At 47.4% G+C, this 22141-nt stretch overlaps 5 pseudogenes; all 5 read right to left on the bottom strand.

Moving 5' to 3' along the window:
* Positions 1 to 7163: 7163 nt before the first annotated feature.
* On the bottom strand, positions 7164 to 7283 carry LOC143936634 (5S ribosomal RNA; annotated as a pseudogene).
* Positions 7284 to 7588: 305 nt separating this feature from the next.
* On the bottom strand, positions 7589 to 7707 carry LOC143937197 (5S ribosomal RNA; annotated as a pseudogene).
* A 320-nt stretch (positions 7708 to 8027) lies between these two features.
* Positions 8028 to 8146, bottom strand: LOC143937165 (5S ribosomal RNA; annotated as a pseudogene).
* An 8903-nt stretch (positions 8147 to 17049) lies between these two features.
* Positions 17050 to 17169, bottom strand: LOC143937128 (5S ribosomal RNA; annotated as a pseudogene).
* Positions 17170 to 17267: 98 nt separating this feature from the next.
* Positions 17268 to 17386, bottom strand: LOC143937159 (5S ribosomal RNA; annotated as a pseudogene).
* Between the last annotated feature and the right edge of the window lie 4755 nt (positions 17387 to 22141).

Here is a 22141-nt window from a genome sequence, read left to right on the forward strand (position 1 = left end):
TGTCTCTTTACATGATTAAGACGTAGTTGCATTAGCAAAACATAAAGTCCTGTCTTCTGTACACGCTAGCCTTTCTGCATACATTAATCTCTCGGTGTACACCGCCTTCTCTGTCTTCTATATACATGTTCCCGTAATCTATATACACTAGCCTGCCTCCTTTTTACAATAGTCTCGGTGTCCCAGTCTCTCTGCATACTCTAGCCTCACTGAATTCCCCAGACTGTCTTCTGTATGCAAAAGCCTATCTGTAAACAATAGCTTGTCATCTGTACACACTAGTCTCTCTGTATACACTAGCCATTCTTCTGTATACACTAGGCTCAGGGGAATAACATTAGATCTGTATAATCTAGCCTATCTATATACACTAGCCTGTGTTTTGTACACTTTAACCTCTCTGTATAAACTAGCCGGTCTTCTACATACACGAGCCTCTCTGTATACCCTTGGATGTCTTTTGTATACACTAGCTTCTCTTTATACATTAGCTCTCTGTATACCCAAGCCTCTCTGTATACACTAGTCCGTCTGTATACACTAGCAAGTCTGCATACACCAGCCTCTCTGTGTAACCCAGCCTCTCTCTCTGTATACCCTAGCCTCCATCTCTGCATACCCAAGATGTTCTTCTCTATAATCTAGCCTATTTGTATACACTAGCCTGTCTTTTGCACACATTAGCATCTCTATATAAAGTAGCCGGTCTTCTGTATACACTAGTCCGTCTGTATACACTAGCAGGTATGCATACTCTAGCCTCTTTCTCTGTATACCCTAGCCTCCATCTCTGCATACCCAGGACGTTCTTCTGTATAATCTAGCCTATCTGTATACCCTAGTCTGTCTTTTGTACACATTAGCCTCTCTGTATAAACTAGCCGGCCTTCTGTATACACCAGTCCGTCTGTTTACACTAGCAAGTATGCATACTCTAGCCTCTTTCTCTGTATACCCTAGCCTCCATCTCTGCATACCCAGGACGTTCTTCTGTATAATCTAGTCTATCTGTATACACTAGTGTGTACAGAGGACAGGCTAGTTTATACAGAGAGGCTAATGTGTACAAAAGACAGGCTAATGTATACAGATAGGCTAGATTATACAGAAGAACGTCCTGGGTATGCAGAGCGCTCAGCTTCAAGGGATGGCCAACATGAGTAATATGAGGGACACTCCTCAACCCCCCCCCCCACCTAGCAGATCTGACTTTCATCCCCTTGCCCTCTCTGCCTCGGTCATCTGGTGGCAGTTTTATGCACTCCCGTGCCCCCACCCATTCATAATCCTTACCGACCTTTCCTTCCGCTGCTCACAGGAACACACTGGATGACTTGTCTAATAACCCAACTTGTACAAGACACCGCTATCCTCCTGTCTGACACCGGTCCCCCTTGGAGTCTTTATCCCTCACTGTTTGGGTGGTCCCTGCCTCCCCCTGGATGCTCCACATATACCCCGACGACATTGTAGGAGGGGCACCACTTGACAGGACACGGGGCTGTCATGCCGGTGGCATCTCCCATTGGAGGAAGGGATGATGGCCACAACCCCTTGGCAGCAGGTTCTTTCATGTACAGACCAGGGCGGCTCATCTTCCCTTCTGGGGTCTTGACCTTAGGGGGGAGTTGCACTTTGGGGGGTCTGAGTGATACCTAGTGCACTGTATTGGAAGGGCTTGACATTCCCGCATATGTGTCCCCTCTCCCTGGTTGCACCCCTCGTCCCCCCCTCTGGCCCCCACCTACTCTTTACCGACATTGCCTTCTGCAGCTTACGGGGACACCCTGGATGACTTATTTATTGGGCCTATTGGTACGAGACACTGCTTCCCTCCAGTTTGACTCTGGACCCCCCTGGAGGATTTACCCCTTACTGTTTGGGCGATCCCAGCCTCCCTCTGGATGCTCTACACAGCCCCCGATGGCGATGCAGGAGAGACACTAATTGGCGGGCCCCAGGACTGCTGCTCGGGTGAAGTCTCCCGTTGGATGGAGAGATGGTGGCCCCAGACCCTTGCCTGCTGGATTTTCCTTGCACCGACCAGGGCTGCTCCTCTTTCATCTTGATGTGTTGACCCTGGAGGGGAGAAGTTGAAATTTATGGGGTCCGGGTGGTTGCTGCTGTGAGTGCGCTAAAGGACTTGACATTTCCACATGTTTGTACCCTTTCCCTTGCTGCCCCCCTTCCCTCCCCCTTTTTCCCCCCTTTTCCCCCGGGACGTGGACGGGGGAGAGGGGGTAAGGAGAGGAATATCTGCCAAAGGGAGAAATGCATTTGTTCGGGGACTGTATGTACGTTTGGGGTATGGGACGGGGGGTGGTGGATCCCATTCTGTGATTCCTTTTCTGTTGTGACGGGCTCCCTCATGCATGCCTACATTTAGGGCGAGCCGAGGAGACCCCTCGGTGCTGACAGATATATGCTTTACCACTGTTTTGATTACACTATTGTTTTTTGGTTCTATGATGTTACTGATTGTGTTTTATTTTCATACCGGTATCAGACGTGACATTTACCACTGCCGGGAGTGGGGGGACTAGGATCCGGGGGCTCCCTCTCTGACCTGTCTACCCACCAACCCAAGTAGGACGGCGCTTTAAACCCAGTGTACAACTGGTAAGCGCTATAGCATAATTGTGCTGTTTTAATATACCCTTCCTGTACTGTTGAGTGTGGACAACCCTTAATTTCCCTCTCCCCCTGGGGTTGAGGTGCCCGGCCTCTTTTTCCCCTTACCTTTCCTTCCATTTGCCCTTCCTTTCTACCGCTTTGTTCCTGCCATCCATTACCTACCCAATAACTACCTTGGTTCAACTTTCTTTGCTTTTCTCTGTCGTCCCCCTCCCCGAGGAGCTAAGGCAGACTCAGTCAAGGTCACCTCTCTAAACGTTAAGGGACTGAACTCCCCTGGAAAATGGTGGATCCTCCTTTGAGAACTAAAGACTTCCTGTACTGATGTGGCCTTTATACAAGAAACACATTTTAAAAATACTAGCCTCCCCTTTCTATGGTCGAGATCCTTCCCTAAGGTCTACCACTCTACTAACCCCTCCTCTAAGACCAAGGGAGTCTCCATTCTGATCTCTAGCAGGCTCCCCTGGGTTCCCCAGGATTCTCTGGTGGACCCTGGGGGCAGATATCTTTTTCTTAGGGGCCACATTGGAGAGCTCCCTTTTACATTTGCCACTGTGTATGCTCCCAATGATCACCAGGACATGTTCCTCAGTACTACCCTGCACAGATTATGTGACTTTCGGGAGGGCCAGTTGATATTAGGTGGGGACTTTAATGTCCCCTGTCGCCATCGATTGACACTTCTGCCTCTTGCTCCTCGCTCCTCATTTCCTCTATAAAGCAGATTACTAAGTGTTTACTGAATCACCAATTAGTTGATGTCTGGCGTCTGCAACACTCCTGGTAAAGGGACCACTCTTTTTGCTCTTCTCACAAATCATACTTGAGGATAGACTTCTTCTTGGTTCCATGTGACCAACTGCACTTGGTGAGCTCTTCCTCCATCGGCCATATTACTTGGTCTGACCACGCTCCTGTAGCCCTTACCTTCACCCTCTCTAGGAACCCCTCACCTAGGTCTCTATTCTGGCACCTTAATGAGAGCCTCCTAGAGATACTGGAAGTTTTAGCAGATGTGACCAGGGAATTGGCCCTTTATTTTCAAGAAAACTAAACGCAGGACTGCGACCCGGGGATAATTTGGGAGGCTCACAAGTCAGTACTCCGCAGGGGACTTATCAGGCACAGGGTGCGCATCAAACGAACACGGAAGGAACAGCTTGCTAATCTGTTTCGTGAACTTGCTTCTGTGGAAGCGAAACATAAACATGCCCCCTCACGGACCTTGGAGATTGAATTGGGGACACTCTGTACCCAGATTACTGACCTACTCCATTATAAAGCGAACTCCAGTTTTGTCGTAAACTGACGTAGGAGTCAGGGGACAAATGCGGAAAAATCTTAGCCAGGTCAGTAAAGGAGTTGAAATCTGCCTCTTACATACCACAGTTGATAGATGAGAATGGCCAGAGGGCCTCTACCCCAACCCAAATAGCCAAAGTCTTTGAAAAATTTTACTCTGATCTCTACAACCTGCCCGATTCAGGGTCCGGACAGGACAATAAAGACAGATATGTAACCGGTTCTGGTCTACCAACCCTCTTATCGGAATCACGGGAGTACTTGGAGAACCTGATCACACTGGAAGAAGTCCAGACGGCCGTGGGACCTCCGAAGGTGGGTAAGGGTCCTGGCCCTGACGGATATACCGCACAATACTATAAGACCTTCCTCCCTATTCTCGGCCCGCGCTTGGTGAATTTATTTAATACTCTGAGCTCGAATGGGGATTTTCCTGAGGATACCCTTAGAGCCCACATCTCGTTGATACCTAAGGAGGGCAAAGACCCGGGCCTATGTGGGCGCTACCGACCCATTTCCCTCCTAAATTCGGTCCTAAAACTATTCTCTAAAATCCTCGCCATGCGATTGGCACAGCACTTGCAGTCCCTTATACACATTGGCCAGTTAGGTTTTATTCCCACCAGGGAAGATAGGGACAACACTGCTTACCCTGGTCCATAAAACAAAGTCACCTGGGACCCCTTGTCTTTTCGTGAGCACTGATGCAAAGAAGGCCTTTGATCGGGTCAAATGGACATTCATGTTCTCGGTCCTTCGCCATATAGGTCTGAGTGAACGGATGCTGGCATGGATAAGTAAGATATACTCACGCTCCCTTCAGCTCAAGTCAAAGCGAATGGGGTGCTCTCATCTCCCCTTGACATCGGGAATGGGACTAGACAGTGTTGTCCCCTGACACCCCTATTATTCGCACTGTCATTGGAACCCTTTCTCTCCACAATTCGACAAAACTCAGACATAACGGGACTCCAAATGGGTACTATTGAGAGCAAGATATCTGCCTACGTGGATGACATGCTGTTCTCGCTGACGAATCCCAGAGTTTCCTTGCCAAATCTCCTTCGGGAATTCCAGATATACGGGATACTTCTTGAAATCAGAGGCCATGGGGGTTGCAGTCCCCCCGCAAACGTTACTAGACGTGCAGTCCAATTTTCGATTTAAATGTACCCATACAGCCCTTAAGAACTTAGGTACTTACATTCCACCGGACATCGCGCGTACGTTCACGTTGAACTTCCCCTCACCCCTTGTCACTAAGATCCGCAGTTTGCTTCACGGGTGGCTTTCTGGCCTCCATTCCTGGTTCAGGAGATGCAATCTCATGAAAATGAACATACTCCCTAAATGTACCTATCTCTTCCAAGCTCTCCTGATCCAGATTCCAGTCCCGTTTTTTAAGCAAGCTCAATCCCTGCTCACTCAATTTAACTGGGCCCACAAAAATCCCAGACTTAAGCGGTCACAGCTGACATTGTCTAAACAACAGGGAGGGTTGGTTCTCCCTGACTTGCGACGCTACTACCTGGCCTCCCATCTGGGGCGTGTATGGGACTGGAATCAAAACAAACTTTCTAAGCTCTGGGTGCAACTAGAACAATCTCACTCCCGAATTCAGCTAAGAAGCGCCATGTGGTGCTATAAGGATTTACCCACAGAATTGACGTCACATCCCACTATAGGGGCTTAGTTGAAAGTCAGTCACCTGATCGCTACCCAAAACACACTCACGTCTTTGACTTCCCCCCTATTCCCTATACGTGGCCAACCAAACTTTGAACCGGGGACCCACTTAGAAATTCCAACCTAGAAGATGCATCTAAATTCGTCATTGATGGAAAATGGCCTTCTTTCTCAACCCTAACAGATCCGACAGGGCTTTTCCAACTGCCTTTTTGGAGAGCGGCGCAATGACATAATTTTCTCCATTCCATTCCCAATCCTCAAACTTTCACCGGACCTCAGACGGAGTTTGAGACTCTATGCAGGAGCGAAGGCCCTTTGGCCCACATTCTCTCTCAAGCAGATCACCCACACTTAACCTGTCTGTCCAACTGGGAAAAAGACCTTATTTGCTCGTTTTCCCCAGCACAGAGACAACGCATTATCACTTTGGCTCTTAAAACCTCACTGTGCACGAAGATACAGGAGACAAATTTTAAACTTCTCACCAGGTGGTATTTGACACCATCAAAGCTGCATAAATGTTTCCCCTCTTCCTCGAACATATGCTGGAGGTGGACTTCTGGACAGAGATCCGATGCATAACACAAAAATTCACAGACTTCTCCATCCCGGAAAAGGCTGCATTCTTTCTCTTGCACCATTCACAGATTCCCATTAAGAAGTACAAAATATCAATTTTACGGCATGTGATAAATGCGGCGAAATCCTGCATCCCTCTCTATTGGAAAAAATGTTTCCCCCCTTTCATTACTCACTGGCTTAGCAAAATAGAGGACATTAAAAAAATGGAGGACTTGATCCTCACATCACAAGGTAAACAATAATTTTTTAAACAAACCTGGGACATCTGGAATACCTTTATATTCTCGCTGGAAGGATGTCGCCTGCTATCGCCTTAGTGCTCTGAGCTTTCCTTGAATGGCCCCTTGGGCAGTGGCTGCCCTCGTGTCTCATCCCCTCTTCTCCTTTCCTGATCTTTCACACCTTCTCTTTTCTGCCTTCTTCCCCTATCTCTCACCCCCTTCACCCCCTCTCTCTTTTGAAAAAAGTGGAAAATTGGGAATGACGGCCCCACACCCCCCTCTGGATGGATTATGCCGGAGGGACCTGGGGTTTGTGTGACCCTGGATCTTGGTACAGTACTTTATCCGTGCCTCGAATCATTATGATTGATGGAATGCAGATTCACAGTTGTGAATATACCTGTATCAAGTATTGTTCAGCTGCTTTTTGCTCTGTATTTCTCTGTTGCATTATGTACTCGGGGGACCGCCTTCCCCTGTTTGGAGAAAAAATTATATTTGAAAAAAAAAAAAGAAGCCTATGACACCTGGTATTCCCAGGCGGTCTCCCATCCAGGCATTAACCAGTCCCGACCCTGCTTAGCCTCCAAGATCAGACGAGATGGAACAGATTCAGGGTGATGTGGCCGTAGCCAATATCTTCAGGCACTCTCAACTCTCTTGACAAACGCCAAGATGGTCACCTTGGGAACAAACGGAAAAAAATAGGTCAACGCCAACAACATAAAAAGAAGCCTACGGCACCTGGAAATCCCAGGCGGTCTCCCATCCAGGTACTAAACTTGTCCCAACCCTGCTTAGCTTCTGAGATCAGATGAGATTGGGCTCTTTCAGGGTGATGTGGCCGTAGGGGATTTCTTCAGGCACTCTCAACCCTCTTGACTAACGCCAAGATGGTCACCTTGGGAAACAAACAAAAAAAACAAGTCAACGCCAACAACATAAGAAAAAGTCTACAGCACCTAGTATTCCCCCATCCAGGTATTAACAAGGCCCGACCCTATTTAGTCTCTGAGATCAGACGAGATCTGGTGCTTTCAGGGTGATGTGGCCGTGGTAGATTTCTGCAGGCACTCTCAACCCTCTTGACTAACGCCAAGATGGTCACCTTGGGAAACAAACAAAAAAAATATGTCAACACCAACAACATAAAAAGAAGCCTACAGCACCTAGTATTCCCAGGTGGTCTCCAGTCCAGGTACTAGCAAGGCCCGACCCTGTTTAGCATCTGAGATCAGAGGAGATCGGGCGCTTTCAGGGTTATGTGCCCATAGGCAATCTCTTTGGGCACTCTCAACCCTCGTGACAAGTGCCAAGATAGTCACCTTGAGATACAAGCGAAAAAAAACAGGTCAATGTCAACAATATAAAAAGAAGAATACGGCACCTGGTATTTCAACGCCATCTCCCATCCAGGTACTAACTAGGCCCAACCCTTCTTAGCCTCCGAGATGAGAAGAGATAGGGCTCTTTCAGGGTGAAGCTGCTGTAAGCGATCTCTTTGGGCACTCTAAACCCTCTTGACAAATGCCAAGATGGTCACCTTGGGAAACAAGCGAAGAAAAAAAAAGAATCAACGCCAACAACATGAAAAGAAGCCTACAATAACTGGTATTCCCAGGTGGTCTCCCATCCAGGTACTAACCAGGCCTGACTCTTCTTAGCCTTTAAGATAAGACGAGATTGGGTGCTTTCAGAGTGATATGGCCATAGGCAATCTCTTCAGGCACTCTCAACCCTCTTGACAAACACCAAGATGGTCACCTTGGGAAACAAGCGAAAAAAAAACAGGTCAATGCCAAAAGCATAAAAAGAAGCCTATGACAGCTGGTATTCCCAGGGGGTCTCCCATCCATGGCCCGACTCTTCTAAGCCTCCAACATCAAACGAGATCGGGTGCTTTCGGGGTGATGTGCCCATAGGCAATCTCTTCAGGCACTTTCAACCCTCTTAACAAGTGCAAAGATGGTCCCCTTGGGAAACAAGGAAAAAAAAAAAGTCAATGCCAACAAACTAGCCGGTCTTCTGCATACACGAGCCTCTCTGTATACCCTTGGTTGTCTTTTGTATACACTAGCTTCTCTTTATACATTAGCTCTCTGTATACCCAAGCCTCTCTTTATACACTAGTCCGTCTGTATACACTAGCAAGTCTGCATACACTAGCCTCTCTGTGTAACCCAGCCTCTCTCTCTGTATACCCTAGCCTCCATCTCTGCATACCCAGGACGTTCTTCTGTATAATCTAGCCTATTTGTATACACTAGCCTGTCCTTTGTAAACATTAGCCTCTCTGTATAAACTAGCCAGTCCTCTGTATACACTAGTCCATCTGTATACACTAGCAAGTATGCATACTCTAGCCTCTCTCTCTGTATACTCTAGCCTCCATCTCTGCATACCCAGGACGTTCTTCTGTATAATCTAGCCTATCTGTATACAATAGCCTGTCTTTTTTACACGTTAGCCTCTCTGTATAAACTAGCGGGTCTTCTGTATACACTAGTCCTTCTGTATACATTAGCAAGTCTGTGTAACCCAGTCTCTCTCTCTGTATACCCTAGCCTCCATCTCTGCATACCCAGGACGTTTTTCTGTATAATCTAGCCTATCTGTATACACTAGCCTGTCTTTTGTACACATTAACCTCTCTGTATAAACTAGCCGGTCTTCTGTATACAAGAGCCTCTCTGTATACCCTTGGTTGCCTTTTGTATACACTAGCTTCTCTTTATACATTAGCTCTCCGTATACCAAGCCTCTCTGTATACACTAGTCCGTCTGTATACACTAGGAAGTCTGCATACACTAGCCTCTCTGTGTATCCCAGCCTCTCTCTTTGTATACTCTAGCCTCCATCTCTGCATACCCAGGATGTTCTTCTGTATAATCTAGCATATCTGTATACACTAGCCTGTCTTTTGTACACATTAGCCTCTCTGTATAAACTAGCCGGTCCTCTGTATACACAAGTCCATCTGTATACACTAGCAAGTCTGCGTAAGCAAGCCTCTCTCTCTGTATACAGTAGCCTCCATCTCTGCATAACCCGGACGTTATTCTGTATAATCTAGCCTATCTGTATACACTAGACTGTCTTTTGTACACATTAGCCTTACTGTATAAACTAGCCGGTCTACTGTATACACTAGTCCATCTGTATACACTAGCAAGTCTGCATACTCCTGCCTCTCTGTGTAACCCAGCCTCTCTCTCTGTATACCCTAGCCTCCATCTATGCATACCCAGGACGTTCTTCTGTATAATCTAGCCTATCTGTATACACTAGCCTGTCTTTTGTACACATTAGCCTATATGTATGAACTAGCCGGTCTTCTGTATACACTAGTCCGTCTGTATACACTAGCAAGTATGCATACTCTAGCCTCTCTCTCTGAATACCCTACCTCCATCTCTGCATACCCAGGACGTTCTTCTGTATTATCTAGCCTATCTGTATACACTAGCCTGTCTTTTGTAAACATTAGCCTCTCTGTATAAACTAGCCGGTCCTCTGTATACACTTGTCCGTCTGTATAAACTAGCAAGTCTGCATACTCCTGCCTCTCTGTGTAACCCAGCCTCTCTCTCTGTATACCCTAGCCTCCATCTGTGCATACCCAGGACGTTCTTCTGTATAATCTAGCCTATCTGTATACACTAGCCTGTCTTTTGTACACATTAGCCTCTCTGTATAAACTAGCCGGTCTTCTGTATACACTAGTTCGTCTGTATACACTAGCAAGTATGCATACTCTAGCCTCTCTCTCTGTATACCCTTGCCTCCATCTCTGCATACCCAGGACGTTCTTCTGTATAATCTAGCCTATCTGTATACACTAGCCTGTCTATTGTACACATTAGCCTCTCTGTATAAACTAGCCGGTCTTCTGTATACACTAGTTCGTCTGTATACACTAGCAAGTATGCATACTCTAGCCTCTCTCTCTGTATACCCTTGCCTCCATCTCTGCATACCCAGGACGTTCTTCTGTATAATCTAGCCTATCTGTATACACTAGCCTGTCTTTTGTACACATTAGCCTCTCTGTATAAACTAGCCGGTCTTCTGTATACACTAGTTCGTCTGTATACTCTAGCAAGTATGCATACTCTAGCCTCTCTCTCTGTATACCCTTGCCTCCATCTCTGCATACCCAGGACGTTCTTCTGTATAATCTCGTCATCTGTATACACTAGCCTGTCTTTTGTACACATTAGACTCTCTGTATAAACTAGCCGGTCTTCTGTATACACGAGCCTCTCTGTATTTCCTTGGTTGTCTTTTGTATACACTAGCTTCTCTTTATACATTAGCTCTCTGTATACCCAAGCCTCTCTGTATACACTAATCCGTCTGTATACACTAGCAAGTCTGCATACACTAGCCTTTCTGTGTAACCCAGTCTCTCTCTCTTTATACCCTAGCCTCCATCTCTGCATACCCAGGACGTTCTTCTGTATAATCTAGCCTATCTGTATAAACTAGCTTGTCTTTTGTACACAACCTCTCTGTATGAACTAGCCGGTCTTCTGTATACACGAGCCTCTCTGTATACCCTTGGATGTCTTTTGTATACACTAGCTTCTCTTTATACATTAGCTCTCTGTATACCCAAGCCTCTCTGTATACACTAGTCCGTCTGTATACACTAGCAAGTCTGCATACACCAGCCTCTCTGTGTAACCCAGCCTCTCTCTCTGTATACCCTAGCCTCCATCTCTGCATACCCAAGATGTTCTTCTCTATAATCTAGCCTATTTGTATACACTAGCCTGTCTTTTGCACACATTAGCATCTCTATATAAAATAGCCGGTCTTCTGTATACACTAGTCCGTCTGTATACACTAGCAGGTATGCATACTCTAGCCTCTTTCTCTGTATACCCTAGCCTCCATCTCTGCATACCCAGGACATTCTTCTGTATAATCTAGCCTATCTGTATACACTAGTGTATACAGACGGACTAGTATACACAGAGGACCGGCTAGTTTATACAGAGAGGCTAATGTGCACAAAAGACAGGCTAATGATTACAGATAGGCTAGATTATACAGAAGAACGTCCTGGGTATGCAGAGCGCTCAGTTTCAAGGGATGGCCAACATGAGTAATATGAGGGACACTCCTCACCCCCCCCCCCCACCTACCAGATCTGACTTTCATCCCCTTGCCCTCTCGGCCTCGGTCATCTGGTGGCAGTTTTATTAACTCCCGTGACCCCACCCATTCATAATCCTTACCGACCTTTCCTTCCGCTGCTCACAGGAACACACTGGATGACTTGTCTAATTAACCAACTTGTACAAGACACTGCTATCCTCCTGTCTGACACCGGTCCCCCTTGGAGGCTTTATCCCTCACTGTTTGGGTGGTCCCTGCCTCCCCCTGGATGCTCCACATATACCCCGACGACATTGTAGGAGGGGCACCACTTGACAGGACACGGGGCTTTCATGCCGGTGGCATCTCCCATTGGAGGAAGGGATGATGGCCCCAACCCCTTGGCAGCAGGTTCTTTCATGTACAGACCAGGGCGGCTCATCTTCCCTTCTGGAGTCTTGACCTTAGAGGGGGGAGTTGCACTTTGGGGTGTCTGAGTGATACCTAGTGCACTGTATTGGAAGGGCTTGACATTCCCGCACATGTGTCCCCTCCCCCTGGTTGCACCCCTCGTCCGTGGACAGGGGAGAGGGGGTAAGGAGAGGACAATCTGCCAAAGGGAGAAATGCATTTGTTCGGGGACTGCATGTACGTTTGGGGTATGGGACGGGGGGTGGTGGATCCCATTCTGTGATTCCTTTTCTGTTGTGACGGGCTCCCTCATGCATGCCTACGTTTAGGGCGAGCCGAGGAGACCCCTCGGTGCTGACAGATATATGCTCTACCACTGTTTTGATTACACTATTGTTTTTTGGTTCTATGATGTTACTGATTGTCTTTTATTTTCATACCGGTATCAGACGTGACATTTACCACTGCCGGGAGTGGGGGGACTAGGATCCGGGGGCTCCCTCTCTGACCTGTCTACCCACCAACCCAAGTAGGACGGCGCTTTAAACCCAGTGTACAACTGGTAAGCGCTATAGCATAATTGTTTTAATATACCCTTCCTGTACTGTTGAGTGTGGACAACCCTTAATTTGCCTCTCCCCCTGGGGTTGAGGTGCCCGGCCTCTTTTTCCCCTTACCTTTCCTTCCATTTGCCCTTCCTTTCCACCGCTTTGTTCCTGCCATCCATTACCTACCCAATAACTACCTTGGTTCAACTTTCTTTGCTTATCTCTGTCATCCCCCTCCCCGAGGAGCTAAGGCTGACTCAGTCAAGGTCACCTCTCTAAACGTTAAGGGACTGAACTCCCCTGAAAAACGGTGGATCCTCCTATGAGAACTGAAGACTTCCTGTACTGATGTGGCCTTTATACAAGAAACACATTTTAAAAATACTAGCCTCCCCTTTCTATGGTCGAGATCCTTCCCTAAGGTCTACCACTCTACTAACCCCTCCTCTAAGACCAAGGGAGTCTCCATTCTGATCTCTAGCAGGCTCCCCTGGGTTCCCCAGGATTCTCTGGTGGACCCTGGGGGCAGATATCTTTTTCTTAGGGGCCACATTGGAGAGCTCCCTTTTACATTTGCCACTGTGTATGCTCCCAATGATCACCAGGACACGTTCCTCAGAACTACCCTGCACAGATTATGTGACTTTCGGGAGGGCCAGTTGATATTAGGTGGGGACTTTAATGTCCCATGTCGCCATCGATTGACACTTCTGCCTCTTGCTCCTCGCTCCTCATTTCCTCTAGAAAGCAGATTACTAAGTGTTTACTGAATGACCAATTAGTTGATGTCTGGCGTCTGCAACACTCCTGGTAAAGGGACTACTCTTTTTGCTCTTCTCCTCACAAATCATACTTGAGGATAGACTTCTTCTTGGTTCCACGTGACCAACTGCACTTGGTGAGCTCTTCCTCCATCGGCCATATTACTTGGTCTGACCACGCTCCTGTAGCCCTTACCTTCACCCTCTCTAGGAACCCCTCACCTAGGTCTCTATTCTGGCACCTTAATGAGAGCCTCCTCCAGATACCGGAAGTTTTAGCAGATGTGACCAGGGAATTGGCCCTTTATTTTCAAGAAAACTAAACACAGGACTGCGACCCGGGGATAATTTGGGAGGCTCACAAGTCAGTACTCCGCAGGGTACTTATCAGGCACAGGGCGCGCATCAAACGAACACGGAAGGAACAGCTTGCTAATCTGTTTCGTGAACTTGCCTCTGTGGAAGCGAAACATAAACATGCCCCCTCACGGACCTTAGAGATTGAATTGGGGACACTCTGTACCCAGATTACTGACCTACTCCATTATAAAGCGAAAGCGGCACTCCAGTTTTGTCGTAAACTGACGTAGGAGTCAGGGGACAAATGCGGAAAAATCTTAGCCAGGTCAGTAAAGGAGTTGAAATCTGCCTCTTACATACCACAGTTGATAGATGAGAATGGCCATAGGGCCTCTACCCCAACCCAAATAGCCAAAGTCTTTGAAAAATTTTACTCTGATCTCTACAACCTGCCCGATTCAGGGTCCGGACAGGACAATAAAGACAGATATGTAACCGGTTCTGGTCTACCAACCCTCTTATCGGAATCACGGGAGTACTTGGAGGACCCGATCACACTGGAAGAAGTCCAGACGGCCGCGGGACCTCCGAAGGTGGGTAAGGCTCCTGGCCCTGACGGATATACCGCACAATACTATAAGACCTTCCTCCCTATTCTCGGCCCGCACTTGGTGAATTTATTTAATACTCTGAGCTCGAATGGGGATTTTCCTGAGGATACCCTTAGAGCCCACATCTCGTTGATACCAAAGGAGGGCAAAGACACGGGCCTATGTGGGAGCTACAGACCCATTTCCCTCCTAAATTCGGTCCTAAAACTATTCTCTAATATCCTCGCCACGCAATTGGCACAGCACTTGCAGTCCCTTATACACATTGACCAGTTAGGTTTTATTCCCACCAGGGAAGATAGGGACAACACCATTAAGGTGCTTACCCTGGTCCATAACGCAAAGTCATCTGGGACCCTTTGTCTTTTCGTGAGTACTGATGCCGAGAAGGCTTTTGATCGGGTCAAATGGACATTCATCTTCTCGGTCCTTCGCCATATAGGTCTGAGTGAACGGATGCTGGCATGGATAAGTAAGATATACTCACGCTCTCTTCAGCTCAAGTCAAAGCGAATGGGGTGCTCTCATCTCCCCTTAACATCGGGAATGGGACCAGACAGGGTTGCCCTCTGTCGCCCCTATTATTCGCACTGTCATTGGAACCCTTTCTCTCCACAATTCGACAAAACTCAGACATAACGGGACTCCAAATGGGTACTATTGAGTGCAAGATATCTGCCTACGCGGATGACATGCTGTTCTTGCTGACGAATCCCAGAGTTTCCTTGCCAAATCTCCTTCGGGAATTCCAGATATATGGGATACTTCTTGAAATCAGAGGCTATGGGGGTTGCAGTCCCCCCACAAACGTTACTAGACTTGCAGTCCAATTTTCGATTTAAATGGACCCATACAGCCCTTAAGAACTTAGGTACTTACATTCCACCGGACATCGCGCGTACGTTTATGTTGAACTTCCCCCCACCCCTTGTCACAAAGAACCGCAGTTTGCTTCAAGGGGGGCTTTCTGGCCTCCATTCCTGGTTCAGGAGATGCAATCTCATTAAAATGAACATACTCCCTAAATTTACCTATCTTTTCCAAGCTCTCCCAATCCAGATTCCAGTCCCGTTTTTTAAGCAAGCTCAATCCCTGCTCACTCAATTTAACTGGGCCCACAAAAATCCCCGACTTAAGCGGTCACAGTTGACATTGTCTAAACAACAGGGAGGGTTGGTTCTCCCTGACTTGCGACGCTACTACCTGGTCTCCCATCTGGGGCGTGTATTGGACTGGAATCAAAACAAACTTTCTAAGCTCTGGGTGCAACTAGAACAATCTGACTCCCGAATTCAGCTAAGAAGCGCCATGTGGTGCTATAAGGATTTACCCACAGAATTGATGTCACATCCCACCATAGGGGCTTCGTTGAAAATCAGTCACCTGATCGCTACCCAAAACACACTCACGTCTTTGACTTCCCCCCTATTCCCTATACGTGGCCATCCAAACTTTGAACCGGGGACCCACTTAGAAATTCCAACCTAGACCATGCGTCTAAATTCGTCATTGATGGAAAATGGCCTTCTTTCTCAACCCTAACAGATCCGACAGGGCTTTTCCAACTGCCTTTTTGGAGAGTGGCGCAATGACATAATTTTCTCCATTCCATTCCCAATCCTCAAACTTTCGCCCGCCCTCAGACGGAGTTCGAAACTCTATGTAGGAGCGAAGGCCCTTTGGCCCACATTCTCTCTCAAACAGATCACCCACACTTAGACCTTAATTGCTCGCTTTCCCCAGCACAGAGACAACGCATTATCACTTTGGCTCTGAAAACCTCACTGTGCACGAAGATACAGGAGACAAATTTTAAACTTCTCACCAGGTGGTATTTGACACCATCAAAGCTGCATAAATGTTTCCCCTCTTCCTCGAACATATGCATTTTTTAGTCCTGCCCCAGCTTGGTGGACTTCTGGACAGAGATCCGATGCATAACACAAAATTTCACAGACTTCTCCATCCCGGAAGAGGCTGCATTCTTTCTCTTGCACCATTCACAGATTCCTATTAAGAAGTACACAAAATCTACTTTACGGCTTGTGATAAATGCGGCGAAATCCTGCATCCCTCTCTATTGGAAAAAATGTTCCCCCCTTTTCATTACTCACTGGCTTAGGAAAATATAGGACATTAAAAAAATGGAGGACTTGATCCTCACATCACAAGGTAAACAAGAATTTTTTAAACAAACCTGGGTCATCTTTATATTCTCGCTGAAAGGATGTCGCCTGCTATCGCCTTAGTGCTCTGAGCTTTCCTTGACTGGCCCCTTGGGCAGTGGTTGCCCTCGTGTCTCGTCCCCTCTTCTCCTTTCCTGATCTTTCACCCCTTCTCTTTTCTGCCTTCTTCCCCTATCTCTCACCCCCTCCACCCCCTCTCTCTTTTGAAAAAAGTGGAAAATTGGGAATGACGACCCCACATCCCCCTCTGGATGGATTATGCGGAGGGACCTGGGGTTTGTGTGACCCTGGATCTTGGAACAGTACTTTATCCGTGCCTCGAATCATTATGATTGATGGAAGGCAGACTGACAGTTGTGAATATACCTGTATTAAGTATTGTTCAGCTGCTCTTTGCTCTGTATTTCTCTGTTGCATTATGTACTCGGGGGACCGCCTTCCCCTGTTTGGAGAAAAAATTATATTTGAAAAAAAAAAAGAAGGCTACGACGCCTGGTATTCCCAGGCGGTCTCCCATCCAGGCATTATCCAGGCCCGACCCTGCTTAGCCTCCAAGATTAGACGAGATGGAACAGATTCAGGGTGATGTGGCTGTAGCCAATATCTTCAGGCACTCTCAACTCTCTTGACAAACGCCAAGATAGTCACCTTGGGAACAAGCGGTAAAAAATAGGTCAACGCCAACAACATAAAAAGAAGCCTACGGCATCTTGAAATCCCAGGCGGTCTCCCATCCAGGTACTAAACTGGTCCCAACCCTGCTTAGCCTCTGAGATCAGATGAGATTGGGCTCTTTCAGGGTGATGTGGCCGTAGGAGATTTCTTCAGGCACTCTCAACCCTCTTGACTAACGCCAAGATGGTCACCTTGGGAAACAAACAAAAAAAACAAGTCAACGCCAACAACATAAGAAGAAGTCTACAGCACCTAGTATTCCTAGGTGGTCTCCCATCCAGGTATTAACAAGGCCCGACCCTATTTAGTCTCTGAGATCAGACGAGATCTGGTGCTTTAAGGGTTATGTGGCCATAGGCGAGCTCTTCAGGCACTCTCAACCCTCTTGACAAACACCAAGATGGTCACCTTGGTAAACAAACAAAAAAAAAACAAGTCAACGCCAACAACATAAAAAGAAGCCTACAGCACCTAGTATTCCCATACTCTAGCCTCTCTGTGTAACACAGTCTCTCTCTCTCTATACCCTAGCCTCCATCTCTGCATACCCAGGACCTTCCTCTGTATAATCAAGCCTATCTGTATACACTAGCCTGTCTTTTGTACAAATTAGCCTCTCATTATAAACTAGCCGGTCTACTGTATACACGAGCCTCTCTGTATACCCTTGGTTGTCTTTTGTATACACTAGCTTCTCTTTATACATTAGCTCTCTGTATACCAAGCCTCTCTGTATACACAAGTCCGTCTGTATTCACTAGCAACTCTGCATACACTAGCCTCTCTGTGTATCCCAGCCTCTCTCTTTGTATACTCTAGCCTCCATCTCTGCATACCCAGGACGTCCGTCTGTATAATCTAGCCTATCTATATACACTAACCTGTCTTTTGTACACATTAGCCTCTCTGTATAAACTAGCCGTTCTTCTGTATACAAGAGCCTCTCTGTATACCCTTGGTTGTCTTTTGTATACAATAGCTGCTCTTTATACATTAGCTCTCTGTATACCCAAGCCTCTCCGTATACACTAGTCCATCTGTATACACTAGCAAGTCTGTGTAACCCAGCCTCTCTCTCTGTATACCCTAGCCTCCATCTCTGCATACTCAGGACATTCTTCTGTATAATCTAGCCTATCTGTATACACTAGCCTGTCTTTTGTACACAACCTCTCTGTATAAACTAGCCGGTCTTCTGTATACAAGAGCCTCTCTGTATACCCTTTGTTGTCTTTTGTATACACTAGCTTCTCTTTATACATTAGCTCTCTGTATACCCAAGCCACTCTGTATACACTAGTCCGTCTGTATACACTAGCAAGTCTGCATACACTATCCTGTCTGTGTAACCCAGCCTCTCTCTCTGTATACCCTTGCCTCCATCTCTGCATACCCAGGATGTCCTTCTCTATAATCTAGCCTATTTTTATACACTAGCCTGTCTTTTGTACACATTACACTCTCTGTATAAACTAGCCAGTCTTCTGTATACACTACTCCGTCTGTATACACTAGCAAGTATGCATACTCTAGCCTCTCTCTCTGTATACCCTTGCCTCCATCTCTGCATACCCAGGACATTCTTCTGTATAATCTAGGCTATCTGTATACACTAGTGTGTACAGAGGACCGGCTAGTTTATACAGAGAGGCTGATGTGTACAAAAGACAGGCTAATGTATACAGATAGGCTAGATTATACAGAAGAAAGTCCTGGGTATGCAGAGCGCTCAGCTTCAAGGGATGGCCAACGTGAGTAATATGAGGGACTCTCCTCACCCCCCACCTACCAGATCTGACTTTCATCCCCTTGCTCTCTCTGCCCCGGTCATCTGGTGGCAGTTTTATGCACTCCCTGGCCCCCATCCATTCATAATCCTTACCGACCTTGCCTTCCGCTGCTCACAGGAACACACTGCATGACTTGTCCAATTAACCAATTTGTACAAGACACCGCTATCCTCCTGTGTCACACTGGTCCCCCTTGGAGGCTTTATCCCTCACTGTTTGGGTGGTCCCTGCCTCCCCGTGGATGCTCCACATATACCCAGATGACATTGTCGGAGGGGCACCACTTGACAGGACACGAGGCTGGACACGAGGCATCTCCCATTGGAGGAAGGGATGATGGCCCCAACCCCTTGGCAGCAGGTTCTTTCATGTACAGACCAGGGCGGCTCATCTTCCCTTCTGGAGTCTTGACCTTAGAGGGGGAGTTGCACTTTGGGGGGTCTGAGTGATACCTAGTGCACTGTACTGGAAGGGCTTGACATTCCCGCATATTTGTCCCCTCCCCCTGGTTGCGCCCCTCATCCCCCCCCCCTCTGGACCCCACCTACTCTTTGCCGACATTGCCTTCTGCAGCTTACGGGGACACCCTGGGTGACTTATTTATTGAGCCTATTGGTACGAGACACTGCTTCCCTCCAGTTTTACTCTGGACCCACTGGAGGATTTACCCCTTACTGTTTGGGCGGTCCCAGCCTCCCTCTGGATGCTCTACACAGCCCCCGATGGCGATGCAGGAGAGACACTAATTGGCGGGCCCCAGGACTGCTGCTTGGGTGAAGTCTCCCGTTGGATGGAGGGATGGTGGCCCCAGCCCCTTGCCTGCTGGATTTTCCATGCACTGACCAGGGCTGCTCCCTTTCATCTTGATGTGGTGACCATGGAGGGGAGGAGTTGAAATTTATGCCATCCATGTGGTTGCTGGTGGTAGTGCGCTAATGGACTTGACATTTCCGCATGTTTGTCCCCTCTCCCTTGCTGCCCCACCCCTTCCTTCCCCCCTTCCCCCCTTCCCTCCTTCCCTTCCCTCCCCCTTTCCCTCCCTTTCCCCCCCTTCCCCCCCTTTTTCCCCCTTCCCTCCCCCCTTTTTCCCCCTTCCCTCCCCCTTTTCCCCCCGGGGCGTGGACAGGGGAGAGGGGGTAAGGAGAGGACAATCTGCCAAAGGGAGAAATGTTCGGGGACTGCATGTACTTTTGGGGTATGGGACGGGGGGTGGTGGATCCCATTCTGTGATGCCTTTTCTGTTTTGACGGGCTCCCTCGTGCATGCCTACGTTTAGGGCGAGCCGAGGAGACCCCTCAGTGCTGTCTTTTATTTGCATACCGGTATCAGACGTGACATTTACCACTGCCGGGACTGGGGAGACTAGGATCCGTGGGCTCCCTCTCCGACCTGTCTACCCACCAACCCAAGTAGGGCGGTGCTTTGAACCCAGTGTACATCTGGTAAGCGCTATAGCATAATTGTGCTGTTTTAGTATACCCTTCCTGTACTGTTGAGTGCGGACAACCCTTAATTTCCCTCTCCCCCTGGGGTTAAGGTGCCCGGCCTCTTTTTCCCCTTACCTTTCCTTCCATTTGCCCTTCCTTTCTCCCCCTTAGTTCCCGCCATCCATTACCTACCCAATACCTACCTTGGTTCAACTTTCTTTGCTTTTCTCTGACGTCCCCCTCCCAATCCCCGAGGAGCGATGGCTGACTCAGTCAAGGTCACCTCTCTAAACGTTAAGGGACTGAACTCCCCTGAAAAAAGGTGGATCCTCCTGTGAGAACTGAAGACTTCCTGTACTGATGTGGCCTTTATACAAGAAACACATTTTAAAAATACTAGCCTCCCCTTTCTACGGTCGAGATCCTTCCCTAAGGTCTACCACTCTACTAACCCCTCCTCTAAGACCAAGGGAGTCTCCATTCTGATTTTGCATATATTGTAACGGGTGCACTGTAAATGAAGAAAGGGAAGATGATATACTTAAGTCGGGCTGTAGAGAATGACACACAGTATAGTAAGAACTTATGTATGAGAAAGGGGAGGGTCAAAGGGGGAGGTTGTTAAGTATTAGGGGGGGGGTGGGAGGTGGGTGGGGACGGAAGCATGAGAGAAGGAGGGGGGTGGGGGGAGCATGTGGGTGTGTGTGGGAGTGTAGTGGTCACGGAAAAAGCCCCTAGGGGTAACCTTGATAGGTATGGAGAGGGTAGGGGGGAGGGAACAGGGAAAATGGAAACATATAAAATTCAGGAAAAGGAAAAGGGTAATACTTGCACAGTTATAGATGATAATTTAAAAGTAATGAGTAAGCACGGGGTAAAGGTGTGTGTAGACAGAAGGTTTGGATCTCATGCTCACAAGGGGAGATTGGGAAGGGATCACACTATGAAGCATAAAAGATTGTATAACTTTATCAAAGTACTCACTAAGTGGGATTGCACTTTCCTTTTTACATCCCCCCCTTGCATTCTCCTCCTCGGCATGAACTATAGGGAGAGAAGCAGGGATTATTTCTGCTCATCGTCAGGGAATTCAGAGAATTTAAATGTTAATTTTGAGTCTCCAGGTTTTATTCTTTTTTCGCTCTTCTTTACTCTTTTTCCGCACTTCCTAGAGTCATGCAGTCTAGAGTTTTGAATATTGGCTCTTGGAATGTCCGAGGGCTGGGAGCTTCTGTAAAAAGAGCAGTAGTGTTTGACACCCTGGATAGGTGTAGGGTAGGATTGATCTGCCTACAGGAGACACACCTAATTAAAGAAACCATATCAAAAAGTCAGAGTAGGAAATTTCAAGTCCAGTACCATTCAGTCCACACCTCTTATTCGAGGGGAGTGGCTGTGCTGGTAAGGAGAGAGGTGGCGTTCTCCTGTCGGCAGATCAATATAGATAAAGAAGGGCGGTTTATTTTTTTACACTGTGTAATTGAAAATCAGGAGTATGTTTTTGCAAATGTTTACATTCCTCCTCCATTTAAAATTGAAGTTTTATATTGTTTGATGGAATTTATAGCGGATAAATCGGGGATTCCTGTTATAGTAATGGGAGACTTTAATGAGGTTATAAATAAAAGTCAGGATAGGTTTCCGCCAGGAATATATATGCAAACGGAGGCTGAGACCCGGCTGTCTCGATTTTTGCTGGAGGGGGGCCTGTCTGATATATGGAGAATGCGTAACCCGGACCAGTTGCAATACTCATGTTTCTCTAGCTCATACTCCTCACTCTCAAGGATAGATTTAGTCCTTGGGAATGAGGAGGCGAGCCGTGTAGTAAGGGAAATAGTTTATCAACCTAGAGGGGTGTCAGATCACTCGCTCGTGACAGTATCGATAAATCTAG

Source organism: Lithobates pipiens, unplaced genomic scaffold (genome assembly GCF_037356315.1).
Source record: "Lithobates pipiens isolate NorthernLeopardFrog02 unplaced genomic scaffold, aLitPip1_a1.2 Scaffold_28, whole genome shotgun sequence".
NCBI classification, from domain to species: Eukaryota; Metazoa; Chordata; class Amphibia; order Anura; family Ranidae; genus Lithobates; species Lithobates pipiens.